The sequence below is a fragment of the Ascaphus truei genome, chromosome 2 (genome assembly GCF_040206685.1).
Source record: "Ascaphus truei isolate aAscTru1 chromosome 2, aAscTru1.hap1, whole genome shotgun sequence".
NCBI classification, from domain to species: Eukaryota; Metazoa; Chordata; class Amphibia; order Anura; family Ascaphidae; genus Ascaphus; species Ascaphus truei.
In genome coordinates this window covers 73,212,251-73,226,202 of record NC_134484.1, presented here as the reverse complement: position 1 = coordinate 73,226,202, position 13,952 = coordinate 73,212,251, and positions in this window count along the sequence as shown.

The following is a 13,952-nucleotide window of genomic DNA, read 5'->3' as shown; positions in this document are numbered from 1 at the left end:
CACTCATCTGGAAGAATCATCCCGTTATATTTCTTTATACAATGTCATGTGTGTAGTGGACTGTGGTTATTCTGGAACCAAAGGGAAATACGCTGGGTAATATATGGCCAGACAGCTTAACTAGTTTCCTTTTACAAGCACCACAAGTTCTATAAGTTTTCTTCACTTTATTGAAAAGCAGCAGATCACAAATATACTTGTAGATGGTGTAGTGAGAGAGAGTTTGCAATAATAGTGCTTGATAGTAAGGACAAAAAGTAAAAACGATACTCTACCAAGAGCTGGGGGCATGAGTAGTGCTGCTTAGCCTGCTGAGATTGAAAGAAAGCAAAATGGAGGGTGTCTCACAGGAACAGAGCCTGGGCTAAGGAAACTGTGAATACAGGCAGAGGGTAATGGAACAGACCACTATGCCAGGGGAATAACAGGTGTTGTCATAGCAACCACTTGCAGGAGGCCAGGAGACAGGGAAAGAAACTAATGTATCCATATCGCCTGCACTGAGAATAATAACTACAGGGAAACTACAACTGCATAAAGGGCCAGCAGTCGGAGCTGGAAAAAAGGAACAGAACTATGATTCTTGTTCCATGATACTCCCTGTCTGGTATCTGTTGATACCACTATATAATAGAATATGTGGAACATATGTGCAATGCAAACATAACATAACAATGCAAAAGTCCATGTCCACATAGCGAGGCGATACCAGCCGGTACCACTGGCGTGAAAGTCCTTTGGCCAAAATCTTCTGGTAAGGGAGGCCAGGTGGATGCACCGCTCCAGGTTAGCTGGTTGCACCACAATGTCTTTGCGCAAAAGTCTCCGGCACTGTTTAGTGCCTATTTGTAATCCTTCACGTGCCCCAACAAAATTAATTCCGTAGTTGGAGCATATTTGTCTGGCTGGTCCTCTGATGGCAAAGAATCTTCTCAGGGCATTTCTGGACCGTATATTCATGAGTAACACGGATACTTGAGGCCTTGTCTCCATGCCCTCCTCTGGGTTCCACAAGTTCAAAGTTGTCAACTGAGGCTGATGGCGTTTCTGCGTGCTACGTTGGTCCTGTGGGCCACGACGTGTTCTGTAGTTGTGCTGCGGGCACTGATCTGGTGGCATGGTCTGCAGGATTTTGGTCTGTGGGTACATGATACCATCGATCTGGTTGGCTTGACTTCCTGATTCTTTCTACACGGTTAGCGATGTATGCGTGGAATCTTCTTTTCTCGTTGCTTATGCAACCCAGTTCCACCTTGTTATCTGTGTAGGGCCTGACAGCATCTGGTTTGCAGTCCATTTAGTTTTTGATGAGTTTTGCCAGTTCTACCGCTGATACTGCGTCACATGGCTCAAGTCTGGTTATAATGTGGTTGCGTTGTGGCACCACTTTAGCCTTGCCGAGGATGAACCTGACATTGTCACCTCCATCCGCATCCGTGGTTTTTAAGTAGGCTACCACTGCTATGGCCTTTGTAGAGGTGCCTTGGAACACGCAAAGCTCTGCTGTGTGTAGCAGTGAGAGATATGGGTGAGTAGGGGCGTGGGATCTGAAGCTGCTCTAGGATCTCCAAAGAATCCTTCCATGTTTCCACTCTTTCCGTCTTTCTGGAGGTAGTGGGGTGTCCCAGTCCTGCTTCTCGAAGGACATTTCTCCAAGAAGAGACTTCCCTTGTATGGCGACTGGAGCCATGAATCCCAGCGGGTCATAAAGACTATTGACCGTGGACAAGACCCCGCGTCGGGTGTAGGATTTTTCTTCGATGGACGCCTGGAATGTGAATGCATCTGTTTTGAGATTCCAGCTTATCTGTAGGGGAGGTGTGCCTGTCCCCAGGTCCAAGTTCTTAGGATCGTTTGCGTGATCGTCTGTTGATGTATGGAACGCTGTGCACCTTAAGTCATCAGAATGTTTCTCTTGCACGAGAACTCCTCCATGTATTTTGGTGATGTATCTTTGTATTTCTTAGTTGCTTCTAGGGGGTTGTTTTCTCCCTGGACATGACGAAGAACAGTTTCTTTTGCTCGTGTAAATCCTTTTGTGAAATATCTCTGTGACTGTCTCTTTTTAGACATGTGAGAGGACAGTCTTTTTGCTCCTGTAGTTTCACCTGCAGGGCACAATCTTTTGCGACTATGCCAGCTGTGGCGGTTGGCTGCTTTGCCACTTGGTATTCTGCGGAGAGGAATGGCTGTACGTCTTAGCTGTGCCATTGCTTGCAGGAGGACCGTCCTATTGTTTATTGTCTTTTGTTGGGCACTTTCAGGAGGTTACTTTCTTCCTTCAGTGGAGTCGACTCATCATCCTTAGTTGTCTGGACTACTAAGCATCCTAGGCCATTGTCACATCCCCCTGATGTGAAGATGTTTTTGTTGATCTCAGGGGTATGACATTGTCTCTTCTCACTTAGCCCTCCTGTCACTTGGAGATGGCCAAGACATGGTTCGGAGAGGAATGTGTGTCCGCATTCTGTTATCACCGTTCTGCGGGCGTCAACATAGTCTGGTCCGTGCCCTTTGTCAGCGCACACGTTGCCCACTATCACCCATCCTAGGTCAAGCCTTTGGGCGAATGGAACGTTGTGGGGTCCGTTGCGCTGTTTATGGCCTTTGTGCACCCTCAGGATGTCCCTACCAAGCAGCAGCAAGATCTTGGCGCCGTGTTCTACCGGCGGGATGTAGTTGGCTATTCCTCTGAGGTGTGGGTGATGGCGTGCCACGTCTGGTGTAGGAATCTCATCTCTGTTTGCAGCCATGTAGTTGCACTCGATGAGTGTGGGGAGAGCTATCTTCACTCTGTTGTCCACTGAACGTATAATGTAGCCGCTGGCTCTTATCCCTCTTCTCTCAGTTAACCCTGCACAGGTTCTGAGGGTGTAGGGTGAGGCATTGTCTTGCGCGTTGAATCAGTTGAAGAATTCTGTCTTCGCCAATGATCTGTTACTTTGATCGTCGAGGATTGCATACATCCAAATAGCCTTCTCCGGTTGTCCCTGGGGGTGCACTGCGACAAGGCATATTTTGGAGCAGGACATTTTGTCACTTCCTTTTCCGCAAACCTCGGTGCACTGAGACGTGACAGATGTTGGTTCTCCTTCCTCCCCGCCATGCTCCGCTATGGAGGATGGGTTGTTGAGTTGGTGGAGTGTCAGCGCCTCTAGATGTAACTGTGCTTGTCACTTTTGCACACTGCACATTTGATGGCCTCTTTACAGTCCTTGGCTAGGTGAATCGTGAAATCGCAGCAACTGAAGCAGACTCCGAATTCTCCGAGTAACTTCTTGCGTTCCTCTAGGGACTTCATCTTGAACCCAAAGTACTTGTTAAGTGGGTGTGACTTCTTGTGTATGGGACATTCCCTGTTTGGGTCCCTTGGTTTCTCGTCTCCGGCGACCGACTGATTGGGAGTAGTTTGGGTCGCGGGGGACACGTCCATCCTGTGGACCGAGATTGGTGTTTGAGTGTTACCGTATCTCGCCACTGGTCTCTCATTCCTCAGGTTGCTTGCAGTGTGTAGTTTGCGCACCCAAGATGAAACTGGGATCGTTCCTTGTCGCTTCGCGGATGCAGCTCAAGAAGAATAAGAAGGGAGGGAAGGCGACTTGCTTCTCCCTTTTGTATTTGGAGCCTTGTGAAATCCATCTTTCTTGGAGGTTGTAGGGTAGCTCCTCCAAGATGGGTCTCACTCCGCGAGCTGAGTCTAGGATGTTGATGTCACGCCTGTATGCCCGCAGACCTGACAAGACCCCAATACTGAGGTGGGAACGGTATTACACCACACACCCACAGCAGTGGGAGCAAGCCCGGAGTGTGGTATAGCGTTGCTGGGCCTGTAGAAAAAGTGGTTATGATACTTGCAATGTCTAGTAGTGTTAAACGTAAGAATGGCCGTGTCCGTGTGCCAATGTCCAGGGGTCCAGAGAGAGTAGTCGAAGTTCAAAGCCAGGTCCTAGGATACCAGAAGTCAACAAAGTAGAGTTCGTAGCAAGGTTCAAGGGGTAGAGAGAGCAGGGTAGTCCAGGACAAGCAGGGGTCAAACCAGGGAAATCCAAAGTAACACAGGAGCAGGTAAACGCGGGAGCACAGAGGGAGCACAGCATAGGTCAGCACACACAGGGAAACAGGAACTATGCAGAGCGATGATAGAGAGGGCAGACAGGGATTATAAAGGAAGACACACCAATGGGAGAGGGGAGGAGCAGAGAGAGAAGTGGGAGACAACAAGGATAGGTCAGGGAGAGAAGAGGAGGAGACAGAAGGATCAGACAAGGGGATAGCCTGCAAGGAATGGGAGGAGGAGTCAGGAGAGTGACAGGGCTTAGAAGAGGAGCGTGTGCGCGCGCCCTCTGTAAACTGATGGTGTGCGTGCACAGACTGCGTCACCAGATGCGCAGAGCGCCGTGGGCACCCCAGCGGAGGGAAGCAGAGGACGGGATGGGACCGCCACCGGAGGAGAGGTACAGGCAGCGGGCATTGAGAGTGTCTGGGAGCGGGGAGCGTTGCCGCAGGGGCTCGGGGACAGCGCGAGACTTGCGGGGCATGCGCTGAGGCAATGGGGCAGTGAGAGAGGAAGACGGAGCAGGGCAGGAGTGGGTACATGCAGAGGGATTGGTAAAAGAGGGGACAGAGGGAGAGAAAGAAGGGGAAGGAATCCCCTGAACCGTCACAGTATCCCCCCCTTGAGGATCGATCTCCGAGCGATCCAACCAAGGCTTAAGCGGAAATTTTTGGTGGAATTGTTGGAGTAATCTTGGGGCATGGATATGACGTGCTGGTACCCACGAATGTTCTTCTGGACCATCGCCCTTCCAGTGGACCAGGAACTGGAGTTTGTTTTTAGTTCAGCGGGAATCAATGACGGACTGGACCTCGTACTCCTGTTGTCCTAGGGTGGAGACTGGATTGGGTTTCCGAGAGGAAACGGGAAAATGAGAACTTCGCACAAAAGGTTTAAGAAGGGAAGCGTGAAACACGGAAGGAATCCTCATGGTGGGAGGCAGGTCAAGACGGTAAGCTACCGGGTTAATCTTCTCTAATATTTTGAATGGGCCCAGGAATCTCGGAGATAATTTAGGTGATGGCGTTTTAAGCCTGATATTCTTTGAGGATAACCACACCCTGTCACCAGGTTTGAAAGAAGGCCCAGGTTGACGATGACGATCCGCCTTGGTTTTTTGTTTGGCAACCAAAGATTGTAGAGTTTTGAGGATTTTTTTCCAAGATTCTTGTAGATTAGCAACATGAGAGTCGGCCGCAGGAACGCCCGAAGGAGAAGGCGAGAGAGGAAGGCTACTGGGGTGGAAACCGAAGTTAATAAAAAAGGGAGACTTGAGTAGACTCGTTTTTGAGAGAATTGATAGCAAATTCGGCCCATGGCAATAGGTCCACCCAGTTGTCCTGTGAGTCAGATATGAAGCATCTTAGATATTGTTCTAGGGTTTGGTTCATCCTTTCGGTTTGACCATTGGTTTGAGGATGGTATCCTGAGGAAAACAAGAGAGAGATTCTGAGTCTTTGGGGAAATGCCCACCAGAATTTAGAGATGAATTGAGATCCACGGTCAGAGACAATAGAAATGGGAACACCATGTAACCTGAAAATTTCTTTGGAAAAGACCTCAGCCAAAGTGGCAGAATTAGGGAGACCCTTGAGGGCAATAAAGTGTGCTTGTTTAGAGAACCTGTCCACTACGACCAGAATGGTGTTCATTCCTTTGGAATTGGGCAATTCGACAATGAAATCTATCGATATATGTTTCCTGGGTTGTTCCGGGATGGGAAGAGGTAAGAGAAGTCCCGAAGGTTTGTGATGGAGTTTTTTACTCTGGGCACATACAGGGCAGGCAGTAGTAAAGTCGAGAATATCTTTGTTCATCTTTGGCCACCAAAATGTCCGTTTAATGAGATCTGCTGTCCTTTTGAAGCCTGGATGACCGACTGCTCTAGAAGAATGACCTCAAAGTAAAATTTTATGGCGAAAGCGTGGAGCTGCGTATAGGCGTCCTTCTGGTACCCTGAACCTGCTGGGAATGTGAGCTTGAGCTTTGTTGATTTCGTCCAACACATCGAAGTTGTTAGCGGAAATTATACATTTGGCGGGAAGAAAAGGCTCTGTGGTTTCATTAGCTGCGGTTTCTGTGGCGAACTGACGAGAGAGAGCGTCCACTTTGACATTTTTGGTACCAGGAATATATGAAATAGTATAGTTAAAGCGGGAAAAGAAGAGCAACCACCGAGCTTGGCGGGATCCCAGGCGACGAGCCCCCTCGATATACAACAAATTTTTGTGGTCAGTGAGAATAGCAACTGGTTCCTTGGAACCCTCCAAAAGGTGCCTCCATTCTTGAAGAGCCAGTTTTATGGCCAAAAGTTCACGATTACGAACATCATAATTCCTTTCGGCGGATGAAAATTTCCGCGAAAAAAAACCACAGGGGTGGAGTTTCTCTTGGGGAGAAGTCCTCTGGGAAAGGACTGCGCCGGCTCCTACGTCCGAGGCATCAACCTCCAAAGTGAAAGGGAGGGAGGTATCTGGATGGCGAAGGATGGGTGCGGAAACAAAAGCCTTCTTGAGTACCTCAAAAGTAAGAATAGCCTCCGGGGACCAGGAAGTGGTATCGGCGCCCTTCTTGGTCAATGCGGTGATGGGGAGAGCAATAGAAGAAAAAAATTTGATGAATTTCCTGTAATAGTTGGCAAAGCCGAGAAAACGCTGCACAGCCTTGAGTGAATTAGGCAGCGGCCAATCGAGAACAGCTTTCAGCTTTTCTGGATCCAGGGAGAAGCCTTGGCTGGATATGATATAGCCTAAGAAGGCAGTAGAGGTCTGGTGGAACAAACACTTCTACATCTTGGCATATGGGCGATTAGAACGGAGCCTAGAAAGCACTAGTTTGGTATGTTGAATGTGTTCCTCGAGACTTTTAGAGAAAATAAGAATGTCATCTAGATAGACTATGACAAATGTTCCTAATACATCGCGGAAGATGTCGTTCATGAACTCTTGAAAAACGGCAGGAGCGTTGCATAAACCAAAGGGCATAACAAAATATTCATAATGTCCTGATCGTGTGTTAAATGCTGTTTTCCACTCGTCCCCCTCCCTTATGCGAATGAGATTATAGGCACCTCTTAAGTCGAGCTTTGAGAAGATAGAGGCCCCTGGAGACGATCGAACAGTTCAGAGATGAGCGGAAGAGAATACCGGTTCTTCACCGTGATCTTATTGAGTCCGCGGAAGTCAATGCACGGCCTAAGTGATCAATCCTTTTTCTTCACAAAGAAGAAGCCAGCCCCGGGAGGTAGAGTTGCGGATGAATCCTTTCTCCAAATTTTCTTGAATGTAGGACGTCATGGCCTCGGTCTCCGGGACGGAGAGGGGATATGACTTAGACTTAGGCAGGATGGTCCCAGGAATCAGATCGATAGGACAATCGTACGGGCGATGGGGATCCGCTTATACCTTGTTGAACACATCCAAGTACTCATGATACACGGTAGGCAGGAACAATAGATTAGACGGAACGGAATCCAGGCCGGCAACCACTGCAACAGAAGGCTCCGCAGGAACGGCATCTGCAGACGAAGGCCGCTAGAGAGGCAGAGTACCGGTCCAGTCAATGCGCGGATTGTGGAGTTGAAGCCAAGGCAATCCTAAAATAATTTGCACTGTAGGAGATTGAAAAATATCGAAGATTATTACCTCCTTATGACCGTCAGCCAAGGTCAGTGTGAGAGGAATAGACTCCCAAATGATAAATGCCGGCTGGAGTGGTCGGCCGTCGATGGCTTCAAGGCCAATGGGAGTTTTCCTTCTGACCATGGGGATTTGATTTTCCGACGCGAACTTCTGGTCCAGGAAGTTACCACCAGATCCCGAAATCGATGAAAGTTTCGACCTGCAGGAAAAGGTTCGGACCCTCCAAAGTAGCAGGAAGCAGAAACTTCTTTGGGAAAGCTTCGGGGAGAGAGGGGCAAGGAGAGACAGTACCCAGTAGAAGCCCCTCTACCTTTACTGGGTGTGCCCATTTCCCGGCTTCAGGGAACAATTCTGGAGATGATGTTCCGGAGAAGCACAGTAGAAGCAAAGTCTATTCAGACGATGTCGCGCTCTCTCAGTGGCCCGAAGTTGCTGACTGCCGACCTGCATCGGCTCCGGAGACTCCAGTGCCAGGAGGGGTGTTGTAGGCGACCTGTGAGAAACAACAGAAGAAGGAGAACGAGAACAGTGCCTCTTGTGCCGTCACTCCTGAGTACGCTGATCCATGCGTACGATCAGAGTAATCAACTCCTCCAGGGATGAAGGCCGGGCATGAGTAGCTGGATCGTCTTTCAACGTATCTGAGAGTCCGTGCCAGTACGCGGCGGCGAGTGCCTCATCATTACATTGGGTTTCAGCGGCTAGCGTACGTATTTGGCAGCAGATCTTCGGGCCTGTGAAATGTGAAAAAGAGAGAAAGCGGCTGTCTCACGCCGTGCAGGAGTATCGAATACAAGTTGAAACTCGCGTCTGAAGAGAGAGTAATCTTGCGTTAATTCGCTTTTGCGCTCCCATAGGGGGGAGGCCCAGGCGAGCGCGTCTCCGGTGAGCAAGGCGTAGATATACGCTACCTTAGCATGACCAGTGGGAAACCGAGAGGGGGACATCTCGAATTGCACCTCGCATTGGTTTAAGAAACCGCGGCAGGCGAGGGGGTCCCCATCATAGCGATTCGGTGAAGGAATACGGGGCCCAGAGCTGGCATAGTTTGTGGCAACCGGTGGCGTTGGAGCCATGGGACTCTCCTGAGAGGAGAACTTGGCCAATTGCTGGGAGACAGTAGACAACTGGTTACTGACAAATTGTAAGGCCTCTATGGAAATACCCGTACCCACCTCAGGGGGGTCTGCGTTTGTTGGTCTCTGCATAATGTCACGCCTGTATGCCCGCAGACCTGGCAAGACCCCAATACTGAGGTGGGAACGGTATTACACCACACACCCACAGCAGTGGGAGCAAGCCCAGAGTGTGGTATAGCATTGCTGGGCCTGTAGAAAAAGTGGTTATGATACTTGCAACGTCTAGTAAGGTTAAACGTAAGAATGGTCATGTCCTTGTGCCAATGTCCAGGGGTCCAGAGAGCAGAGTAGTCGAAGTTCAAAGCCAGATCCTAGGATACCAGAGGTCAACAAAGTAGAGTTCGTAGCAAGGTTCAAGGTGTACAGAGAGCAGGGTAGTCCAGGACAAGCAGGGGTCAGAGCCAGGGAAATCCAAAGTAACACAGGAGCAGGTAAACGCAGGAACACAGAGGGAGCACAGCATAGGTCAGCACACACAGGGAAACAGGAACTATGCAGAGCGATGATAGAGAGGGCAGACAGGGATTATAAAGGAAGACACACCAATGGGAGAGGGGAGGAGCAGAGAGAGAAGTGGGAGACAACAAGGATAGGTCAGGGAGAGAAGAGGAGGAGACAAAAGGATCAGACAAGGAGATAGCCTGCAAGGAATGGGAGGAGGAGTCAGGAGAGTGACAGGAGCGTGTGCGCACACCCTCTGTAAGCTGAGGGTGCGCGCGCACAGGCTGCGTCACCAGACGCGCGGAACGCCGTGCCGCGGGCACCCCAGAGGAGGGAAGCAGAGGACCAGATGGAACCGCCACCGGAGGAGAGGTACAGGCAGCGGGTATTGAGTGTGTCTGGGAGCGGGGAGCGTTGCTACAGGGGCTCGGGGACCGCGCGGGTGCGCGAGACTTGCGGGGCATGCGCTGAGGCAATGGGGCAGTGAGAGAGGAAGACGGAGCAGGGCAGGAGTGGGTACATGCAGGGGGATTGGTAAGAGAGGGGACAGAGGCAGAGAAAGAAGGGGAAGGAATCCCCTGAACCGTCACAGTTGAGACCTGTTAAGGAATGGTCTTTTCTTGCAAACTCCAGCTCTTGCAGCAGGCCCCCAAGCTCTTGTAACTTTGAGTAGTCTTTAGCTGTGATCCTGGGAAAGCTGTCGACTCTCTTGAAGAGTGCATCTTCGACTGCTCGGGGCTACCGTAGCACTCTTCTAGCCTTTCCCATACTAGGTCAAGACCTACTTGGGGGTGGTTCGCGTTTGCCGTCCCGAGTCTCTTCGCGTGTTCTCTGGATTCTTTTCCCAGCCAAGTGGATAGCAGGCTGAGCTCTTCCCTTGCTGAGGAGCCCAGGCTCTTGACTGCGTCCTTGAACGTGAATTTCCACATTCGGTAGTTCTCAGGATGGTCATCAAAGTTGGTAAGTCCTATTTGCACCATGTCACGCGGGAGCATGTACTTGCCCATGTCTGTCAGGCCTGAGGCATCGGTGTGTTGGTCGCGTTCTGAGGTAGTTACCGGGAGGGTCCTTGCGGTCGCCTCTTCCTTGGGGTGGACGCATGACGACTGCTGGTCAGTGTGAGGGGCTGTGCTTTCCCGTGTGGGTGTACCTGGATTGCGAGCCTGTTGTAGTTCATCCGTGTGCGCGCTGGCGTGTGGATCACTGTTGCGGCTGTGGCTATCCCAGGTAGCGTGTACCCTTGAAGGAACAGCGTCTTCTCCACATGGACCTAGCAAGTCTTTGGTGTCTGTGGAGTCACTCCCGTCGTGTTGAGATGGTGCGCTGGTGTTTACGCTGAAGAGGCTCCTTACGTAGTCTTCAGTGCGTTGGACTGGGTCCTCTGAGGCTATCCGTCTGTATGGTTGCTCCCCGCCATCCTGTCTCGCAGCCTCTTCTAAGGCTGGGGCCATAGAGGGGTGAGCAGTTCAGAGCCGCACTGACGCTGAGGCTCGCCTGCTGAAATCTGCGCGATTTCATGCCCATGCAGGCGAGCCAGCGGGCGCGATCGGGAGGCGGGGGGAGACTGAGGGAGGCGGGGCAGTGATGTCGCTGGGCCAAAAGCCCGAGACGCACCGACGTCAACGTCACGGCACTGACGTCATGCGCTGATTGGATGTTTTCAGCCGACAGCGCTCTGAAAAACAGTTTGGCTGTCGGCTGAAAAATCCAGCGCCTCAGCACGCCTGCGGACACTCGCGTGAGCCCCCTCTCAAGGCATCCTCATTGAGGATGCAGGGGCTCACTGCGGAGCATCCGCACGGCTCAGCGCTGCTTGTCCTTCTATGGACTCAGCCTAAGACTTCAGTTTGGGCTATGGCGGCGGCAGCTTCCCTCTCTTGATTTAGGGCCTCTAGGTTGACATCCACCTCTGTCTTTCTACGCGCAGTGGCTGCCGCGGCGACAGCAGTGGCTGCGGCGGCTGTCTGTCCCTCTTCTATGCGGGCCCTTTCTAGTTTCATGGCTGCCTCTTTCTGAGCATGTGCGTCCCTTGTCCGTGCGGCCTCTGCGGTGGCTCGCGCCTTAGTAGCGTTAGCCACATTGGATTACACTTATAGTTCTATAAGTTTTCTTCACTTTATTGAAAAGCAGCAGATCACAAATATACTTGTAGATGGTGTAGTGAGAGAGAGTTTGTCTGCAATAATAGTGCTTGATAGTAAGGACAAAAAGTAAAAACGATACTCTACCAAGAGCTGGGGGCATGAGTAGTGCTGCTTAGCCTGAGATTGAAAGAAAGCAAAATGGAGGGTGTATCACAGGAACAGAGCCTGGGCTAAGGAAACTGTGAATACAGGCAGGGGCTAATGGAACAGTCCACTATGCTAGGGGAATAACAGGGGTTGTTATAGCAACCACTTGCAGGAGGCCAGGACATAGGGAAAGAAACTAATGTATCTATATCGCCTGCACAGAGAATAATAACTGCAGGGAAAGTACAACTGCATAAAGGGCCAGCAGGCAGAGCTGCAAAAAAGGAACAGAACTATGATTCTTGTTCCATGACAGTGATGCATGTTGGCAGACCAACCTAAAAGTTTTTTGTAGATTAAAGTATTTAGAGCATTCGAAACCTCATAGGTTGTTTCGTCTTCGACAGTACTGAGATATATAGATATATATATATATATATATATTTATTTTTTTAAATCAACCTTTATTGCATATATCAATTTAAGAACAGGTCATGGGGTTAAGAAACATGCAGTGCTTTAGAGCAGAGGTCTCAAACTCAGTCCTCAAGGGCCACCAACAGACCAGCTTTTATGGATATTCCTGCTTCAGCATAGGTGGCTCAGTCGAAAAAGTGCAGAGTGAGGATATTGCGGTGCGGATTGTGGCTTCTTCCCACTGCTTAATGACAGGAAGGACTAGCCAGGAAGACAGGGGGGGGGAAGAGGTGTGTATGTGTGTGTCCAGCAGGTGGTGCTATAGAGCCCCGCAGCTGTCTGCAGTGTGCTAATGGTAAGTGTGTATGATGCATGGATTGTATGTGTGTATATATTGTGGCAGGATGGCCTCGCGGCGGGGTCAGTAAGACGCTAGACATGATGGGAAATGTTAAACTATAGTGGTTTATTAGCCACAACCAAAATAAAGTACGGGTGCACTGTCCCTTTAAGAAACTACTTTCTAGAAATTAAAGCCTAGTCCCGTTAGGGAAACTAACTCACTTTTTGAGCCCTTACTAACAGGGCAGCCAGCTAATCTGGTTATGCCCAAAACATATGCTACACAAAGGATAACCAATAAGTATAATAATAAAGTCTTATCTGTGTTGCAGCTCCAACAGCCAACAGGAACACGGTTCCGGGGAGCAGGCTGTGTCCAGCTCGCAGCAATCTTTATCTAATATTTATCCTGGGTTGGGGTCCCAGCTGGTCCCAGCAGCAAAGCTCCTCGCAGGACTGGGGGACCAGAGCAACAGCTACGGCTTCCTAGCCGGGAGAATTCTCTCCACCCTCACGTGGAAAAACAAGCTCACCTTGTGTGAGCAACTTCCTGCTTTATAAAGCACTTGTTTCACTGATGAGTTCAGCCCCTGTTTAATCAGTCTTCAGCTGTGCTTTCTGTCTGAGGAGACTAACACTCTGTGTACTGGCTGCAGCGTCTCTCCATTCACTGTTCCAGCCTACTGAGTCAGTGACTCTGTCACAATATATATATATATATTGTATATAGTATATATATATACTAGCTGAGAGACCAGGCGCTGCCCGGGACCAAAACCTCCCGCTCCTTCCCCCTCTTCACGCCCCTGTCTCCCCCCCTCCACCCCCCCCCCCCCCATCTTCCCAGCCCCTGTTCCCCTCGTCTCTCTCCGCCTCCCCCCACCTATGCGCAGCTGTGGTCCTTCCCCCCCCGCTCTGCGCAGCTCTGGTCACCCCCTGCCCCGCGCAGCACACCGTGAGACACACTGTGCCACACACACAAACCCAGTGAGACACACATACACACACAGTGTCACACAGTGTCACACACACACACAGTGTCACACACACAGTGTCACACACACACACAGTGTCTCACACACACACAGTGTCTCACACACACACAGTGTCTCACACACACACAGTGTCACACACACACACACACACACACACACACACACAGTGTCTCACACAAACACACACACACAGTGTCACACACACACACACACACACACACACACACACACACACACACAGTGTCTCACACACACACACACACACACACAGTGTCTCTCTCTCACACACACACACACACACACACACACACACACACACAGTGTCTCTCACACACACACACACACACAGTGTCTCACACACACACACACACACACACACACACACACACACACACAGACTTATCCCTGTTCAGTAATGTGCCTTTAATCCAGCAGTGTGGTGGTTAACCTCTGGTAGTTAATTACTAAACACCATCTGCCTGATTAGATGGATTAGAAAGCCTGTCTTTTGAAACAAGAAGTGAGAACTCTTTAGCTGACACCTGAGCTGAACTTGGAGACACACTTGTCTTGAGCTTTGCCAAAAGATAGCAGAGCTGCTTTCAAGACACAGGGAAAACTTCTAAACCTGTATGCTGACTGAAGGAAGACCTAATTTCCTCGCCTATGCTTCAGAACTGAGAGGAGCCTTT